We start from the raw sequence: 19,082 nt of genomic DNA on the forward strand, positions 1-19,082 counted from the left end.
ACCAGGCTGGATTTGACATGGTGAATAGACCCTGCCAAGTTGTTCCTTGGCAGGTCTCTGACACATCACCCCCAGATAATACTCATAACAGATTTGTCATCCTGAGGATGGGGAGCTCATGTGTTAGATCAATGGTGTCAGCGGATCTGGTATCCTCCGGAAAGTCAACTTTCCTCAAATAATAAGGGAATTGAGGGCGATCAGAAGAGCATAGTATAGAAGGGGCAGCAGAGTATATAAGAGGCTGCATAGTATATAGGGGCAGCAGATTATATAAGGGGCAGCATAGTATATTAGGGGCAGAATAGTGTATAGAGGCAGCATAGTATATAAGGGGCAACCTAGTATATGGGGTTTGGTATAGTAAATAAGGGGAAGCATAGTATATAAGGGGCAGCATAGTATATAGGGGCAGCATAGGGGACAGCATAGTATATAGGGGGAGAATAGTGTATAGGGCACAGCATAGTATATAGGGGCAGCATAGTATATAAGGGGCAGCATAGTATATAAGGGGCAACATAGTATATGGGGGTCGGCATAGTATATATGGGGCAGTATACTATATAAGGGGCAGCATAGTATGTAGGGGGCAGCATAGTATATAAGGGGCAGCATAGTATATAAGGGGCAGCATAGTGTATATGGGACAGCATAGTATATAGGGAGCAGCATAGTGTATATGGCACAGCATAGTATATAAGGGGCAGCATAGTGCATAGGGAACAGTAATGATATCTTAAGTATTAAAGTAGAACAAATAAAATGAACACACAAAGAGACATATATACACACATGCAGACACATATATAGACACACACACACACACACACATACTGGAACATATAGACATACAAACACAGAGACACATAGACACATATAGGCACTTTCCATCTCTCCATGCTGATAGGCTCACAGTTTTCTTGCAGGATGAGCTGTGGACGTAGCTTCCTCCTCTTCTCTACACTGCTCTTGTTTACTTTGTGTGTGTAACTAAGAGCAGAGTAGAGGCAGAGCCCAGTGGCGCCCCCTACATGCTGGGAGGGTGCAAACTCCTAAGGCCGACCCTGGCTGTATCCCATGTGGGGTCTAATAGGCAACAGCCACAATGTCTCATGTCTCAATCTCACAATGTCTCATGGATTTATATAGTTTAGCATTGAGCCCTCTGGTATACGTTATTAACCCCTTAGTGTCTAAGCCTGTTTTGGCCTTAAGGACCAGACCATTTTTTTTTTCAAATCTGACATGTAACACTTGAAGTGGTAATAACTTTGAAATGTGTTTATTTTTTTAAGCGATTCTGAGATTGTTTTCTCGTGACACATTGGACTTTAAGTTAGTGGTAAAATTTGGTCGAAACATTCAATGTTTGCTTATAAAAAACACCAAAATTTTAGAAAAATTGCAAAAATTAGCGGTTTTTAAAATTTAAATGTATCTGCTTGTAAGACAGATAGTAATACCACACAAAATAGCTACTACTTCACATTTCCCATATGTCTACTTTATGTTTGCATTGTTTTTTGAACGTCCTTTTATTTTTCTAGGACGTTACAAGGCTTAGAACTTTAGCAGCAATTTCTCATATTTCCAAGAAAATGTAAAAAGCCTTATTTTATGGACAGGTTCCGTTCTGAACTGGTTTTGAGGGCCTTATATACTATAAACCCCCTATAAATCACCCCATTTTAAAAACTTAACCCCTCAAAGTATTCAAAACAGCAATTAGAAAGTTTCTTAACCCTTTAGGCATTTCACAAGAATTAAAGCAAATAAAAGGTGAAATTTACAAATGTCATTTTTTTTTTTTGTTGCAGAAAATCAGTTTTAATCCATTTTTTTTGTAACACAGAAGGTTTTACCAGAGAAACCCAACTCAATATTTATTGCCCAGATTCTTCAGTTTTTAGAAATATCCCACATGTGGCCCTAGCGTGCTACTGGACGCAAACACAGGCCTCAGACGCAAAGAAGCACCTAGTGAATATTGAGGCCTTTTTTGTTTATTAGAATATATTTTAGGCACCACGTCGGGTTTGAACAAAGAAAACACCCCAAAAAAGACACCATTTGGCAGATTACACCACTCAAGGAATTTATTAAGGGGTATAGTGGGCATTTTGACCCCACAGGTATTTTGCTGAATTTTGTGTAATTAGGCTGTAAAAATGAAAATCTACATTTTTTCTAATAAAATTTTGTTTTAGCTCAGATTTTTCCATTTTCACGATAGATAAAGAAGAAAAAGAACCACAACATTTGTAAAGCAAACCCTTCTGAGTACGGCAATACCCCATATGTGGTAATAAACTGCTGTTTGGACACACGGCAGGGCTCAGAAGGGAAGGAGTGCCATTTGGCTTTTGGAGCTCAAATTTTGCTTGATCATTTTTCAGGTGCCATGTTTTATTTCCAAAGCCAATGAGAGGCCAAAATAGTGGAAACCCCCCCAAAGTGACCCCATTTGGGAAACTACACCCTTCAAGAAATCTATCTAGGGGTATAGTGAGCATATAGACCCCACAGGTCTTTTGCAGAATTTATTTGAATTCGGCCGTGAAAATGAAAATCTACAATTTGTTCCACTAAATTGTAGAATGTCTTCATTTTCACAAAGAATAAAGGAGAAAAAGCACCCCAACATTTATAAAGCAATTTCCCCAGAGTATGGCAATACCCAACACGTGTTCATAAACTGCTGTTTGGACACATGGCAGGGCTCTGAATGGCAGGAGCGCTATTTGGACTGCAGATTTTGCTGTATTGGTTTTTGGCCACCATGTCGCATATGCAAAACCCCTGAGGTACCAGAGTACAGTGGAAGCCCCAAGAAGTGACCCCATTTTGGAAACTGCACCCCTCAAGGCATTTATCATTTGCCTGGACATATGATAGGGCTCAGAAGTGAAGAGCACCATGTGCATTTGAGGTTTATTTTGGTGATTTTCACAGCATTGGCCCAAAATTGCAGGGCTCGGAAGTCAAATAGTAAAACAAACCCCCCAAGTAGTGACCCCATTTTGGAAAATATACCCCTTAGGGCATTTTAAGGAGTGTAGTGAGCATTTTGACCCCACAGGTGATTCTACATTAGAAATTAGTGCCCAGCGGATGGTGCAAAGTGAAAATTGCAATTTTCCACTGACATGCCATTTTAGTGCACTATACGTTATGCCCAGTTTGTGCCAATGAAGACAAATATCTCATAAACTGTTAAGCGGGTTCTCCCGGGTATGGCGATGCCATATAAGTGGATATAAACTGATGTTTGGGCACGCTGTAGGGTTCAGAAGGGAGGGAGCAACATTTGGCTTTTGGAGCGCAGATTTAGCTTGGGAGTTGTTCTGTTTGGGGTTTTGCTGGTATTTCAGTTTATAATGTGGGGGTATGTGTAATCTCTGCAAAGAACATCAGGGTATAATAAGGGGTTATAATAATTCGGTAAATAAATAATAACCTGCATATGTGTGGCCAGTGTCGCACTGATGAATGGCGCCCAATCTTATCAGCTTTTGGAACACTCTGCACATTTTGCATCACCATATTCTGAGAGCCAGAACTTTTTTATTTTTTCTCCACCAGAGCTGTGTGAGGGCTTCTATGTTGCGGGACAATCTGTAGTTTTCATTCGTACCATTTTGGGGTACACGCAATTTTTTGATCGATTTTTATTCCATTTTTTTTTCGCAATCAAGGTGACCAAAAACCAGCAATTCAGGCAATGTTTTCTTTTGTTTTTTTACGGTGTTCACCGTGGGCTATAAATGACAATTTTACTTTATTCTGCGGGTCGGTACGATGATTGGTGATACCATATGTATATAGGTTTTTTATGTTTTACAGCGTTTGCACAATAAGATCACCTTTTTGAAAAATTATTTATTTTTTGTGTCCCCATATTCTGAGAGCCATAACTTTTTTATTTTTGCGTTCACAAGGCTGTGTCAGTACTTGTTTTTTGCGGGACGGGTTATAGTTTGTATTGGTACTATTTTGGGGTACGTGCGACTTTTTGATTACTTTTTATTCTATACTTTAGAAGGTATAGTGACCAAAAAAATAGCGATTCGAGTATTGTTTTTTATTATTGTTTTTTTGCGGTGTTCACCATGCGGGAAAAATAACATTGTAGTTTTATAGTTTGGGTCGTTACGAACGTGGTGATACCAAATATGTGTACTTTTTTAATGTTTTAATTTTTTTCCTATAATAAAACGCTTATTATAGGAAAAAAGGCAGTTTTAAATTTTTTAACTTTTAACTTTTTTTAAAACTTTTTATAACTTTTTTTTGTTCCACTAGTGGACTTGAAGACCTGCACCTCTCACCTTTATTCTAATACATTGCACTACCCACGTAATGCCATGCATTAGAGCTGTCAGCTATTCACTGACAGCAAGCCCATTAGGCTCCGCCTCTGGGCGGGGCCTAATAGGCTTCTGTACGTGGCAGACCAGAAAGCCATTGTTGGCTTCCGGTTTCCATAGTAACAATCTGCATCCGTGCCACCACATCGCAGCGATGCCGGTCTCCTGGAAACAACTAAGATGCCGTGATCGCTTTTGATCGCGGCATCTAAGGTGTTAATGGCAGAGAGCGGAGCTAGCTCAGTTTCCTGCCATTACAGCAGGATGTCAGCTGTAACATACAGCTGACATCCTTCGGCTGATGGCGCAGGCTTAGCTTCAGAGCCCGCCACCATCTTTCATCTGCTGCTGGAAGCCTTTTAATCCCCGCCTCTGGGCGGGGCCTAACAGGCCACCGTACTTGGCAGACAGGGGGCCATTGTTAGGCCTCCTGTTGCCAATAGCCGATCGGCTAGCGTGGCTACCAGGCTCTTTTAGCCGGGTAACCATGCTGCAATACTGTGATTGGTCAGTCACTACTGACTGACCAATCACAACGATCACTGGCGGCGCTGCACCGCGATTGTTCCCCCGACGAGTCACAGTTACTATCGGCTGTCTATGACAGCCGATGTCACTGTTCTGTCACCATGTGTTTTGACATGGTGACAGAAAAGCACCATGACGTAACTGTACTTCATGGTGCCTTAATGCAGGGCAAACCATGACGTACAGTTGCGTCAAGGTGCATTAAGGGGTTAAATGTGTGTGTTTTTTTAAGTTGGAATTATAAATAAAGATTACATTTTCTATGAGATTAAAGTAATTTTTTTTAGTAGAGTGGGAAATAGGGTATTCTTTTGCCTTCGGGCAATCAGTTAATTCTACTAACTGGTTGCTGACACGTGATGAGTATGTTTGTCATGAGTGGCAGGACGTTGCCACATCAGGATAATCATACGTGTCCTGCTTATCCTGTGGACACAGGACACGTCCCATGCGTTCAGGAGCGGGACAATAACATATAATACACAGCTGCAGCTCCGCTCTAATGGCGGAGATCAAAGGAACCGTTAACCCTTTGAATGCTGCGATTAACGCTGATCTTAACATTTAAAAATAAAACAAAATGAATTAAAAAAAGTAATGTTAAATATAAAAAATGTGTTAAAAAAAGTACACACAAAAGCATATTTTTTACAATACATAAACTTGATTAAATATAAGTCCCAAAACATAAAATAATATACACATATTTGATATTGTCACAACCGTAACCACCTGCTCAATACATATATAGTATAATTTATGATGATCAGTGTATATCGTAAAAAAAATTTAAATAAAAACTGCACTTTTGCTCAAATAAAAATAAATATAAATGAAATGCTAATGTACCAAAATATGGCACCTACATAAAGTACAACTCATCATACAGCTACATCGAACAAAAAATAAAAAAATTGTTCTGGTCTTCAAGCCCAAAATTGGTTTGGTCCTTGAGGGGTTAATGTGATCCCATTAACCATATATTTCATGTTGTTAATTATTTTGTTCCTGAAGGAAATTATTAGTGACCGCTACGTCTCAAATAATCTTTAGTATAATTTACAATATTTTACTGTGAGAACAAGACTGAATAACCAGGTGTTACTGGAATGCCATTGGCTCTATATTTATACATAAGGGAAATGACTGCAATACCTGTGTTATATGAGCTCTAGCCTTTAAAGAAGGTCAGTAAGTTGCAGACCCTGGAAGGTTGGAATGATAGACAAATTAACATTTACCTAATAGAAAAAAACCTGCCCTGCAGTCCTTTCATCATCTTGTACCTAATGATAAATGTGTCTTGTCTGCATTAGGATCATAGGACATAGGATTAAATCAATAGGAATGAAAAGTAGCGCACAACCTTTTGGCTTTCTAATAATTGCCACCTGTTGTTCAGTTAAAGTTTCGATTTTAGAATTCTGGGCCCCCTGGTTATTCAATATATAATGCATACCATCAAAAACTTGATGGCACACCAAAATTTACAGAGTACATTAAAATCAGAACATTGTGGTTCCTCATATCCGAACATGACCTATCAGCGTGAACTCCACCGTTAGGCTGGATTCACACGAGCGTGGCGTTTTTGCGGACACAAAAATGCGGCGTTTTTCGCGTGCAAAAATCACGTGACAACTCCGTGTGTCATCAGTGTATGATGCGCGGCTGCGTGATTTTCGCGCAGCCGCCATCATAGAGATGAGGCTAGTCGACGTCAGTAAATAGTCACTGTCCAGGGTGCTGAAAGAGTTAACTGATCGGCAGTAACTCTTTCAGCACCCTCGACAGTGACTACCGATCACAATATCTAGCAACCTGTTAAAAAAAAAAAAGACGTTCGTACTTACCGAGAACTTCCCTCCCTGCCGTTGCCTTGGTGACGCGTCCTTGGTGACGCGCCTCTCTTGACATCTGGCCCCACCTCCCTGGATGACGCGGCAGTCCATGTGACCGCTGCAGCCTGTGCTTGGCCTGTGATTGGCTGGAGCTGTCACTTGGACTGAATTGTCATCCTGGGAGGAAGAAGCAGGGAGTTAACGGTAAGTCAGAACTTCTTTTTTTTTTACACGTTCATGTATATTGTGATTGGAAGTCACTGTCCAGGGTGCTGAAACAGTTTAACTCTTTCAGCACCCTGGACAGTGACTATCTCCTGACGTCGCGTACCAGAATTTTTTTTGCCGGGTTCGGTCAAAACGAGTTCGGCCGAACCCGGTGAAGTTCGGTTCGGTTGTCCGGGTTCGCTCATCTCAAAGACACTCCGTTTGGATGTTTGTAAACAGAAAAGCACGTGGTGCTTTTCTGTTTACATTCAGAGTTTGACAGCTCTTGCGCGAATCACGCAGTTCGCACGGAAGTGCTTCCGTGCGGCATGCGTGGTTTTCACGCACCCATTGACTTCAATGGGTGCGTGATGCGTGAAAAACGCCAAAAGAACGGACATGTCGTGACTTTTTTCAGCGGACGCACGGCCCCATAGACTAATATAGGTCCATGCAAATCACGCGCGTTGCACGGACGTTTTTCCCGTTCGTCTGAATAAAGCCTTAGGCTTTTTCTGGGAATAGTTTATTCAGAGAAGTTTCTTAGGTGTATTTTTTTTTTAACTGTGGTATCCAATTTTATGTTAAAGGAATGATACATCCATTATGCAAATTAGATGACTTGCAGACGACATTAATCTAGAAATTAAGATTTCTTTTGTTTTATTTTTAAGACAAAATGAAAGGTGTTTTCCCATCTGGACAAACCTCTGTCAATATTCCCTACTGGGGAACTTAAGGGGGTTCACGTTAGGGTCATGAAGGCTTCAGCGCGACCATGTATTACATGGCTGCCCATTGTCTTTAATAGGTATAATTGCTCCATTTTACACCTCATATACAGTCTGATATTTGTAAAATAGCTGCGTGGCTAAGTAGTTGCTATATGTATAAATATATTCACGGCAGCCTTTTCCGACAAATTAATAGTGTATACTTATGAGAGGTTAGATCTGTCATTTAGGTCAAGTTACAACAAATTTATGAAGTGACTTAAAACATTTTTATAGCTATGTTGCATTATCAAGGTCTTCAATGTTAAATCTAATATGTCATACAAACAACATTATTGATCCTTGGCTCTTACTATATTTTAAATATTCCCGACTCACGGACTAGATTTAACATAAAATTGGACTTTATTTGGCTGGTAATAAGATTTCCCTTGGATTTTTAATGAGACATTTAGAGCTTCAAAAATAAAGTTCATAAAATGTAAATCCCATAAAATGTGAAATCCCATAAAATGTAAAACTTGAAAATGAAATATCATTACACTTGATGGAGATGGATTATATCAGGAGAACGGCAATAAATTCTTCTATTTCCAAGGATATTTAAATGTCATCCCCAATTGTGCATGATATCCAGGTTCCGTGTCATCCTCTTCAATTTTATTTATAACCATTTGCACTAGTCATTTCTGTTACCTTCCAAGCATACTATATATCATATTAATAATTTATAGTTTAAGGCCTCATTCACACGGCAGGGTCTCCCGGCCGGGTGCCGGCCGTTCATAAATCGGCCGGCACCCGGCTGCATTAGGAATAATAGACCCCTAATGGGGCTATTTACACGACCGATTTTTTGACGGCCGGGAAAACCGGCCGTCAAAAAATAGGACATGCTCTATCTTCGCCCGGGTACCCGGCCGCCCGGCTCCCATAGAAGTCTATGGGGCCGGGTAATACACGGCCATCACCGGGATGTGTCCCGAGTGATGGCCGGGTTTTCCGGCGCTTGCGCTCTATCTCCTCCTCCTCACAGCGCAGAGTGCATGTGAGGAGGAGGAGTTGATGCCATTCTGACGAATGGCATCGCTGTACACTGTGTGGCAGGGCCGGGGTGTACAGAAGGTGGAAGGGAGCGCTGCGCTGGCTCCCTTCTCCTGCTTGTTTAAAAAGCACCCTGTCCCGGCGACACCTTCGATGGCACCGCTAGCAGCTGCAGCTGCAGCTGCTACTACTGCAGCGACGCCACTATAGCAGAGCAGGGAGGTATCTCCCCGCTCTGCTATGTGCTAGCCGCACTTTAGCTCCTTGAAGGAGCGGAATCCCCGTGTTTTCGGGGATTACGCTCCTGGACAGAGCGCTTGATGTCTCTGTCCATATCTGGGCAGTGACATCAGGGGAAACTCCTGAAGCAGAATCCCCGAACACATGGGGATTCCCCTTCAGGAGTTGCCGCTGATGTCACTGTCCGGATCTGCCCGGCCCGGAACGGATGCATAACTTAATGCAAACCGGCCGGGCAAAATGGCCGATTTTACCGGCCGACACTCGGGCTCGGGAACGACCCGGTCGTGTTAATCCCGCCTAATATAAATATGTCCCTGCTACTCAAAGGATGTTGCAAGCTGTCCTAAAGCCAACTTCACAATTTGCTATTTTGGTGTTGTTGTTTTTTTAAACTGAAATCGAGACAGGAACCTAAAAGAGGGGAAATATTGAATTGTTGAAACCTACAAACTACTCACCTTTTTTATTTATTTATTTATTTACAGTTTTGGCCTAAAAAAATAAATTACAAAGCAAAAACTATGATTGATGTTTTCAATGCCACAGTTTTCACTTTAATAAGGGAAATCCATGGCAAAAGCACCACAAAGCATCAGAATCCATTCCATCAGCTTTCCATTGCGTTTGGCAGGGCAAAATAGTGTAGCCTGCTATGCTAGTCTACATATTAAAATATTTTGGAAACCTGACATTTTGGAAGCTTAGGGCATGTTCTGACGTGGCGGAATTGCTGTTGAATTCTGCTGCGGACAGTCCGCAGTGGAAATCTGCAGCAGCCTTTTTTTAAATTGGTTTCTATACCTTTTTAGGAAACTTAGATCAGACGTTGCGGACAATAACTGTGCGGAATTCAGGCTGCGGTGCAGAATTTTCACTCCGCAGCGAGAAGCAGTGAGAAGCAGAAAGGCTGAAATCTGCAGCAAGTCCACTGTCTGCCACGTCTGAATTACCTGTCAAATATGAAAAGTATACGTTGTTTTTTTTCTGAGTTGCGTTTTTTGCGGCGGAATCGCAGCTTTTCCGCCACGAAAATCGCAACATCTGCTATTTGTTGTGGGTTTTACCTCAGCATTGAATTCAATGGGGAAAACCTGCAACAAAAATATATATATAATTTAAAACACATAAAACAAATATAGAAAAGGATTTTGCTTTTTTCCACCATAATTGCAAATTAATCTTTTATTTGAATAATTGAATTATAATAGAAATAACATTAAGGCCCCATGCACACGACCGTGCCCGCAATCACGGCCCGCGATTGCGGGCACGGCCGGCCGCTGACTGACAGCCGCATTTTCAGGCCGTGCTCCCATACAAAGTATGGGAGCACGGCCCGCAAAATGCGAAAGAACGGACATGTTCCATAATTCCCGGAACATTTCCACGGCACTGACACCCTTCCGTAGTGCTACGGAAAGGTGTCAGTGTTCAATGAAAGTGAGGTTTTTTACGGTCGTGTGCATGGGGCCTAACACAGTGAATAAATCAGTTCCGTCTTTCTGTTGTCAATGCAGGAACTGTACTCAAACTAAACCCATCAATAAGTACAGGGCCGGCTCCAGGTTTAGGGGGGCCCTTGGGCGACAGAGCCTTAGTTGGCCTCTTTGCTAGAGCGGCCGCGGTATAAAGGCACAAACTAGACAGTGAATATGAATACATTTTATATGATATACTTAGATACAGGGCCCCAGCAGTAAGTATCCTTGTACTAACATACGTTCACCCCCCCCAAAAAAATTGTGTGTGTGTGTGTGTGTGTGTGTGTGTGTGTGTGTGTGTGTGTGTGTGTGTGTGTGTGTGTGTGTGTATGTATGTAATTGCTTTGCTTTGTTATGTGCTTCTAATTTTTTTGTGTGTTTGTTTTTTTTTTAAAGGGTTGGGAAGTTGGACTACTTCGGATTTGTGGACTACTTTGATGATGGCTTTTTGTATTCTCAATAAAATGGTTAAGGATGGATGTGTTTTTTTTTATTTCAATAAAATATTTTTTCTATGTCCTTGTATTTTTTTAAACTTTATTACTACCACCTTAGTAATGGCCGCTGGCTGATTGACAACATCCATTACTAAGGTGGGGCTTAGTGTTAGCCGGTGCAGAGGCTATCGCTAACCCCCATTATTACCCCAGTACCCACCGCCACCAAGGGTGCCGAGAAGAGCAGAGTACGATCCAGCACCCGACCATCTGTAGTGATGGTCGGGTACTCGGGTGGCTGCAGGCTGGTATTATTAGGCTGGGAAAGGCAAGAAACAGTGGCCCTTCCCACCCTGGTAATGCTGCCTGCAGTTGCTGTGTTGTATCTGGTTGGTTATGAAAAATGGGGGGTCGTTTTTCCATTTAAAAAAATAAATGACCCCCCCCCATTTTTATAACCAGCCAGACACAACACAGCAGCCTAGCATTACCAGGGTGGGAAGATCACTGTTTCTGGCCTTTCCCAGCCTAATAATACCAGACTGCGGGGCTGCCCCAGTGCCCGACTGTTGCTACAGATGGTCATCTCCTGGGTTGCACTCGGCTCTTCCCAGCACCCCTGGTGGTGGGAGGTACCGGGGTAATAATGGGGGGGGGGTAAGTGTTAGCCTCTGCACCGGCTAACACTAAGCCCTGCCTCTGTAATGGACGCTGTCAATCAGCCAGTGGCCATTACTGAAGCGGTAATAATAAAAGTTTAAAAGAAAATACAAGGACAGAGATTATTTTTTTTATTGAAATAAAAAAAAAACACACAACCCTCATTAACCATTTTATTGAAAATAAAAAAGCCATAATCGAAGTAGTCCACGAATCCGACGTAGTTCAACGACCAAACCTGTAAATAACCCACAAAAAAACTGAGTAACACATGTGGTAGGCTTAGATACAGGGCCAATGTGTGATACTGTCTGTTACACCATGTATCTAAGCCTACCACAAGGTAGGCTTAGATACAGGGCCCCAGGAGACAGTAATATTATACTGTATAAGATTACTGTTTGCTGGGGACCTGCATCTAAGCCTGCTATGTGGTAGGCTTAGATACAGGGCCCATCAGACAGTATCATACATGGACATAAATACATACATACATACATACATACATACATACATACATACATACATACATACATACATACATACATACATACATGCATGCCCCCATATAGAAGTTAGTCCATTGTTGTTCTCCCACGTAAAAGTCAAGAGAGACCCCAGTTTCTGCCGCCATGTGAAAGTTTTAGATCACAGGTTTGTGTCCCCGGCCAGTTTGGTGCCTTTGCTCCAATCAAAATAATTAAAACAAACTCACCTAACACGGTCCAGACTCCCGTCACTGTCTTCTCACTGGCACTTGACTTGGCGTTGCTCAACAATACATCCACAATAACATAGCGATGCGGCACAGTCGCACAAATGAGGTAATCGCGTCAGCGTGACATGAATACGTCATCTGCGCCGCAACGCTAGGTTGTTATGGATGCGAGAGACGGGGCCTCCGCTCTGCTCCTCTGCAATCTGCCGCCATGCACCACGGATGGCTACAGTTTGAGTAAGCAGGTGGGCGGTATAAAGCACCCGGCCGGCCCTGAATAAGTAATAGATCTTACATCAAAATGTTTATTTGAGGTCTAATACCTGGTGTTTTCCACCCACCACCTATGAATGTTTGCAATTATTTTGTAAATAAATACCCAGATGCCATTGCATGTCCTAAAGATAATGATGCCTCTTCTGTGGCTTGGGGAATAATTGTGTTATTTTGATGTGCAGCTTCCAGCTTCCAGCTTTCCTTGTATGATATATTCTTCAAACAAACACAAAATCCAAATGCATGTTTCCGCAAGATAAGTTCATCACAGCAGCACTAACATAATTTAATGCACAGAATATTCCTGAAGCCAAACATTCTACAATAATATTCAAGGCTTTGAAGTTTGTTGCTACAGGAACATGTCATTCATATCTTCTTATATTTATTTCAATAACCTCTAACAATGTTTTCTGAATCTATCATCTATCTATCTATCTATCTATCTATCTATCTATCTATCTATCTATCTATCTATCTATCTATCTATCTATCTATCTATCTATCTATCTATCTATCTATCTATCTATCTATCTATCTCTATCTCACATCTATCTATCTATCTATCTATCTATCTATCTATCTATCTATCTATCTATCTATCTATCTATCTATCTCATATCTATCTCATATCCAGGGGCGTAGCTAGGGGGGGCAGGCGGGGCATGAGCCCCGTGCGCAACTAGGTGGTAGGGAAGGGGGGGCGCCGTGGCTGATCGCTGCTGATAGGTGCCCTGTATATCGGACACTAGCAGCATTTCATGCGGCAGAGTTCTGACTGGGGTCTGTGACGGCCTGGGAGTGGACCAGTCCAGTCACCTGACCTGTCACCAGACCTCGCTGGTCCACTCCCAGGCTGTCATCGACCCTAGTCGGAAGGAACTCTGCCGCTACCTGCGCCACATGACCTCCTCGGCTCCTCTGGTGAGTCACGCCTGGCAGAGAGGAGAGTGGTAGAGGTAGGCTACCGCTCTCCGCTCTGTTTACAGTGTGGCGCTATTTACAAGGGGTTGGGAGTGTGGCGCTATTTACAAGGGGGGTGGCGGGCTGTGTGTGGCACTATCTACAAGGAGGGCTGTGTTGGTGCTGTTTACAAGGTGGCTGTGTGTGGCGCTATCTACAAGGGGGGCTGTGTTTGGCACTATTTACAAGGGGGGCTGTGTAGCGCTGTTTACAAGGGGGGGGGGGCAGTGTGGCGCTATTTTCCAAGGGGGTCAGTGTGAGGCTATTTACAAGGAGGGGCTGTGTGGCGCTATATACAAGCGGGGCTGTGAGGCACTATCTACAAGTGGGGGCTGTGTCTGACACTATCTACAAGGGGAGCTGTGTGTGGCACTATCTACAAGGCAGGCTGTGTGTGGCGCTATTTACAAGGGGGGGCTGTGTGGCGTTATCTACAACAGGGGGGTAGTGTGGCACTATCTAAAACAGGGGGGCTGTGTGGCATTAGCTACAAGGCGGGCTGTGTGTGGAGCTATCTACAGGTGGCTGTGTGGCGTTATATACAAGAGGGGGGCTGAGTGTGGCACGATGTACAGGGGGCTGTGTGGCACTATCTACAGGCAGCTGTGCGTGGCACTATCTAAAGGGGGCTGTGTGGCATTATATACAAGAGAGGGCTGTGTGTGGCGCTATCTACAGGGGGCTGAGTGTGGCGCCATCTACAGGAACTGTATGTGGCACTATCTACAGGATGCTGTGTGTGGCGCTATCTACAGGGGCTGTGTGTGGCTCTATCTACAGGCGGCTGTGTGTGGCGCTATCTACAAGGGTTTGTGTATGGCACTATCTACAAGAGGCTGTGTGTGGCCTCTACTTTATTTTCTTCTGATTTATTGTTATGGTAACTCCCTTATAGAACTATATCGCTTGTAAAATGTACAAATAGTTTTATGCTCGAGTTACATTTAAAAAATTGTTTAAAAAAAAAAATGACACCTCATTGATTGGTAGAGCAAGCAAATACGGCGAGGGGGAAGGAAAAGAAGTTGGGGGCGCCAATCTGAATCTTTGCCTCGGGTGCAGGTGAACCTAGCTACGCCTCTGTCATATCTATCCCATATCTATCTCATAGCTCTCTATCTATCTATCTATCTATCTATCTATCTATCTATCTATCTATCTATCTATCTATCTATCTATCTATCTATCTATCTATCTATCTATCTCATATCTATCTATCTATCTATCTATCTATCTATCTATCTATCTATCTATCTATCTATCTATCTATCTATCTATCTATCTATCTATCTATCTCATATCTATCTATCTATCTATCTATCTATCTATCTATCTATCTATCTATCTATCTATTTATCTATCACATATCTATCGATCTATCTATCTATCTATCTATCTATCTATCTATCTATCTATCTATCTATCTATCTATCTATCTATCTATCTATCTATCTATCTATCTATCTATCTATCTATCTATCTATCATCTATCTATCTATCCATCTATCTATCTGTCTGTCTCATATCTATCTATCTATCTATCTATCTATCTATCTATCTATCTATCTATCTATCTATCTATCTATCTGTCTGTCTGTCTGTCTGTCTGTCTGTCTGTCTGTCTGCCTATCTATCTATCTATCTATCTATCTATCTATCTATCTATCTATCTATCTATCTATCTATCTATCTATCTATCTCATATCTATCTATCTCTCTATCTCATATCAATTCAATTCAATTCAATTCAATTCAAAGAAGCTTTATTGGCAGGACCAAATACATATCAGCATTGCCAAAGCAAGTAAGGGAATGAGGGGTAGGGACTGAGGAGGATTCCAGAGATGTGGCCAGTTCATTGATGTAGATGTTGAAGAGCGTTGGACTGAGGCTGCAGCCTTGTCGGACTCCTCGGCTCTGCTGGAAATCAGCCGTTCTTCTCCCGTTCACCTTCACGCTGCATCTGTTCTCTGTCTAGGAGCTTCTGATAACGTCATAGGTTTTACCTCCTATTCCGCTCTCCAGCAGTTTCAGGAATAGGCCCGGGTGCCACACTGAGTCGAAGGCTTTCTTGAAGTCCACAAAACAGGCGTAAATCTTCCCATGCTTTGTATTGTGGACGTGCCTCTTGATGAGGCTGCGCAGGGTGTAGATGTGGTCAGTGGTGCGGTGGTTTGGCATGAACCCAGCTTGGCATTGGTGGAGGACATTGTGCTGGGTGAGGAAGCTGAGGATTCTCTTATTTAGGATGCTGTTGAACAGTTTCCCCAGGTTGCTGCTGACACATATCCCTCGGTAGTTGGCCGGATCGTACCTGTCCCCACTCTTGTGGATTGGTGTTATAAGGCCTTGGTTCCAGATTTGAGGGAAGTAGCCGGCATTCAGGACTATATTAAATAGTTTTACTATTGCGGCCTGTATTATCTGGCGGGCTGTGTTTTATCATTTCTGATGAAATTCCGTCTAGGCCGCTGGATTTTTTACACCTTATGTCTGAGGTTCTCTCTGTTACTTCTTGCAGTGTTATTGGTGTATCCAGGGGGTTTTGAGAATCTTTTAGTGTTTCCTCCATCGCCTTCAATTTTGATGTTATTTGTTTTTGTTCTTGGCTTTGTCTGTCTTTCAGGATATCTTTGTAGAGGTCCCTGAAATATTGGAGCCAGATGTTGCCATTTTGGATATGAAGGTTGTTTTTCTTGCAATTTTTGTCCATGTGTTTCCATAATTCCCAGAACGAGTTGTCATGGAGGGCATCTTGGAGTTGGGTAAGTTTGGTGGAGATGTGACTTTGTTTTTTCTTTCGGAGGATGGTCTTGTATTGCCTCTGTATGTTGCTGTAGGCCTCCTTCAGACCGGTGTTGTTTGGGTCTCGGTGCTTCTTATTTGAGGCATTTCTTAGGGTCTTCCGTACTTCTTTGCACTCACGGTCAAACCAACCGTTAGGATGTATTTCTTGTGGCCTCTTGTAGTCACATCTTTTCAGGTCAGACTTCTCTGCCATGGTATAAAATATATTATTGAGGTCATTTACGGCCTGATTTACCCCTCCTGGGCTTTCCTCATACACCTTGTTGTAGAGGTTGTGAAGCATCTCCTGTACTTCTGGTCTGTTGATTGTCTCTTTATATTTTATAGTTGACGTTTTGGACCATTTAAAAGATGGGGGCAGGTTGAAGAGGCCGGTTTGATGTGGTTTTTGTGCAGATGGTTTGGTTGTGGATTTGATGTATAGAAGTAATTGGTTGTGATCTGACAGGTGCGTTTGTGGAGTGACTATGAGTGCGCCAATATTTGCGGAGTCCATGTCCGGTGATGGCATAGTCTACTACACTGCTGCCTACATGGGAATTTAGTGTATACCTTCCTAAAGAGTCTCCCTTGGTGCGGCCATTCAGTATGTGGAGTCCTAAGCTTCGACATAGATTCAATAGGTTTTTCCCGCTTTTGTTGACGGTGCTGTCATAGCTGTTTCTCTCTTTCTGACAGTCGGCCTCTGCTCCAAAGATGAAGATGTTTCCATCATTGGTCAGGTAGTCTTTATCTCTCCCCATTCTTGCATTGAGGTCTCCATAGATGAGAACGCTGCCCAGGGTCTGGAAATGGGCGGCTTCCCTTTGTATAATCTCAAAGCTGTCTGGGTTGGAGTACGGGGACTCTGGCGGTGCGATGTACGTTGCGCAGAGATACATGTCAGACTGAGAGGTGAGGATGGAGCTGCCTATTCTTATCCAGATGTGGCTGTCTCCTCGTTTCACTGCTCATGGAGCTCCTCTTTTATTTTTCAGGGCGGGGACAGAGATTTCCCTGTATCCAGTGGGCACCAGGGATTCATTCTCTGTCCTAGTCCATGTTTCCAGGAGGATTTGTATATCAATATTTTTCAGTCTTTGGTTGAAGTCTGGATCGTTAATTTTGCATCCAAAGGCTGAGGCGTTGAGGCCTTGAATATTCCAGCTGCTGATTATAAAGGACGTCATTGTGTGTTAATATACTTTGTAATGAGCGGCGCTGTGTAGGACGGGCTGGAGATGTGACTGCTGGATGTGTTTTAGATGTTCTCGTGTTGTACAGTCACATTAGTTTTCTACATAGAGTGCTGAGCAGGGTCTTTATCTCCACCATGTCTCTGCTCTGCGTGTCTTTGTGTGAGGCAGGGGGTTTCCTCCATGTCTCTGCTCTGCGTGTCTCTGTGTGAGGCAGGGGGTTTCCTCCATGTCTCTCCCCTGCGTGTCTCTGTGTGAGGCAGGGGGTTTCCTCCATGGCTTTTGCCTCTGTTGGTCTGACCTTGGGTAAAGGGGATTTTCTCCTGGGTGTAGTGAGGTGTGTGGAGTTTGAGGTCTTGTCATTGTTAGTGATGTCTCCATGATGTTTTGGCTTTGGCCTATCTATCTATCTATCTATCTATCTATCTATCTATCTATCTATCTATCTATCTATCTATCTATCTATCTATCTGAAAAAGAATGGCAACAGCACACTGCAACACTAATGCCACCTAAACCACTAAATATAAATAAATATGCACTAAAGCTAAATCTACTTATAATAGGGAGGTTCTTAGTGCACATTTTGATCAAAAAGTGTTTGCCCACCTGCCACGACAAGGCGACCTCTGTAAGATGGGAAACTACGCTGCACATACACCAGAGGCGTAGCTAGGTTCTCCAGCACCCGGGGCAAAGATTCAGTTTGGCGCCCCCCTCTTTCCCGACATCTCCATCCCCCTCGCCGTGTTTGTTTTCTCTACCAATCGACGTGTCATTTCTTTTTATGTAACGCGAGCATAAAATTATTTGTACATTTCACAAGCAATATGGGCTATATCTACAGGGGGCTATATACTATATAGCCCACCCCTGTATATGGTGCTCTATAGACAGCCCACTCCAGTATATAGCCCCCCTGTAGATATAGTCCCCCTGTATATAGCCCCCCTATAGATATAGTCCCCCCCTTTAGATATAGTCGCCCCCTGTAGATATAGTCCCCCTGTATATAGCCCAGCAGATATAGTCCCCCTGTATATAGCCCAGCCCTGTAGATACAGTGAAGGAAATAAGTATTTGATCCCTTGCTGATTTTGTAAGTTTAACCACTGTCAAAGACATGAACAGTCTAGAATTTTTAGGCTAGCTTAATTTTACCAGTGAGAGATAGATTATATAAAAAAAAAAAAAGAAAATCACATTGTGACAATTCTATATATTTATTTGCATTGTGCACAGAGAAATAAGTATTTGATCCCTTTGGCAAACAAGACTTAATACTTGGTGGCAAACCCCTTGTTGGCAAGCACAGCAGTTAGACGTTTTTTGTAGTTGATGATGAGGTTTGCACACATGTTAGATGGAATTTTGGCCCACTCCTCTTTGCAGATCATCTGTAAATCATTAAGATTTCGAGGCTGTCGCATGGCAACTTGGATCTTCAGCTCCCTCCATAAGTTTTCGATGGGATTAAGGTCTGGAGACTGGCTAGGCCACTCCACGACCTTAATGTGCTTCTTTTTGAGCCACTCCTTTGTTGCCTTGGCTGTATGTTTTGGGTCATTGTCATGCTAGAAGACCCAGCCACGAGCCA

The sequence above is a fragment of the Rhinoderma darwinii genome, chromosome 1 (genome assembly GCF_050947455.1).
Source record: "Rhinoderma darwinii isolate aRhiDar2 chromosome 1, aRhiDar2.hap1, whole genome shotgun sequence".
Taxonomy (NCBI): Eukaryota; Metazoa; Chordata; class Amphibia; order Anura; family Rhinodermatidae; genus Rhinoderma; species Rhinoderma darwinii.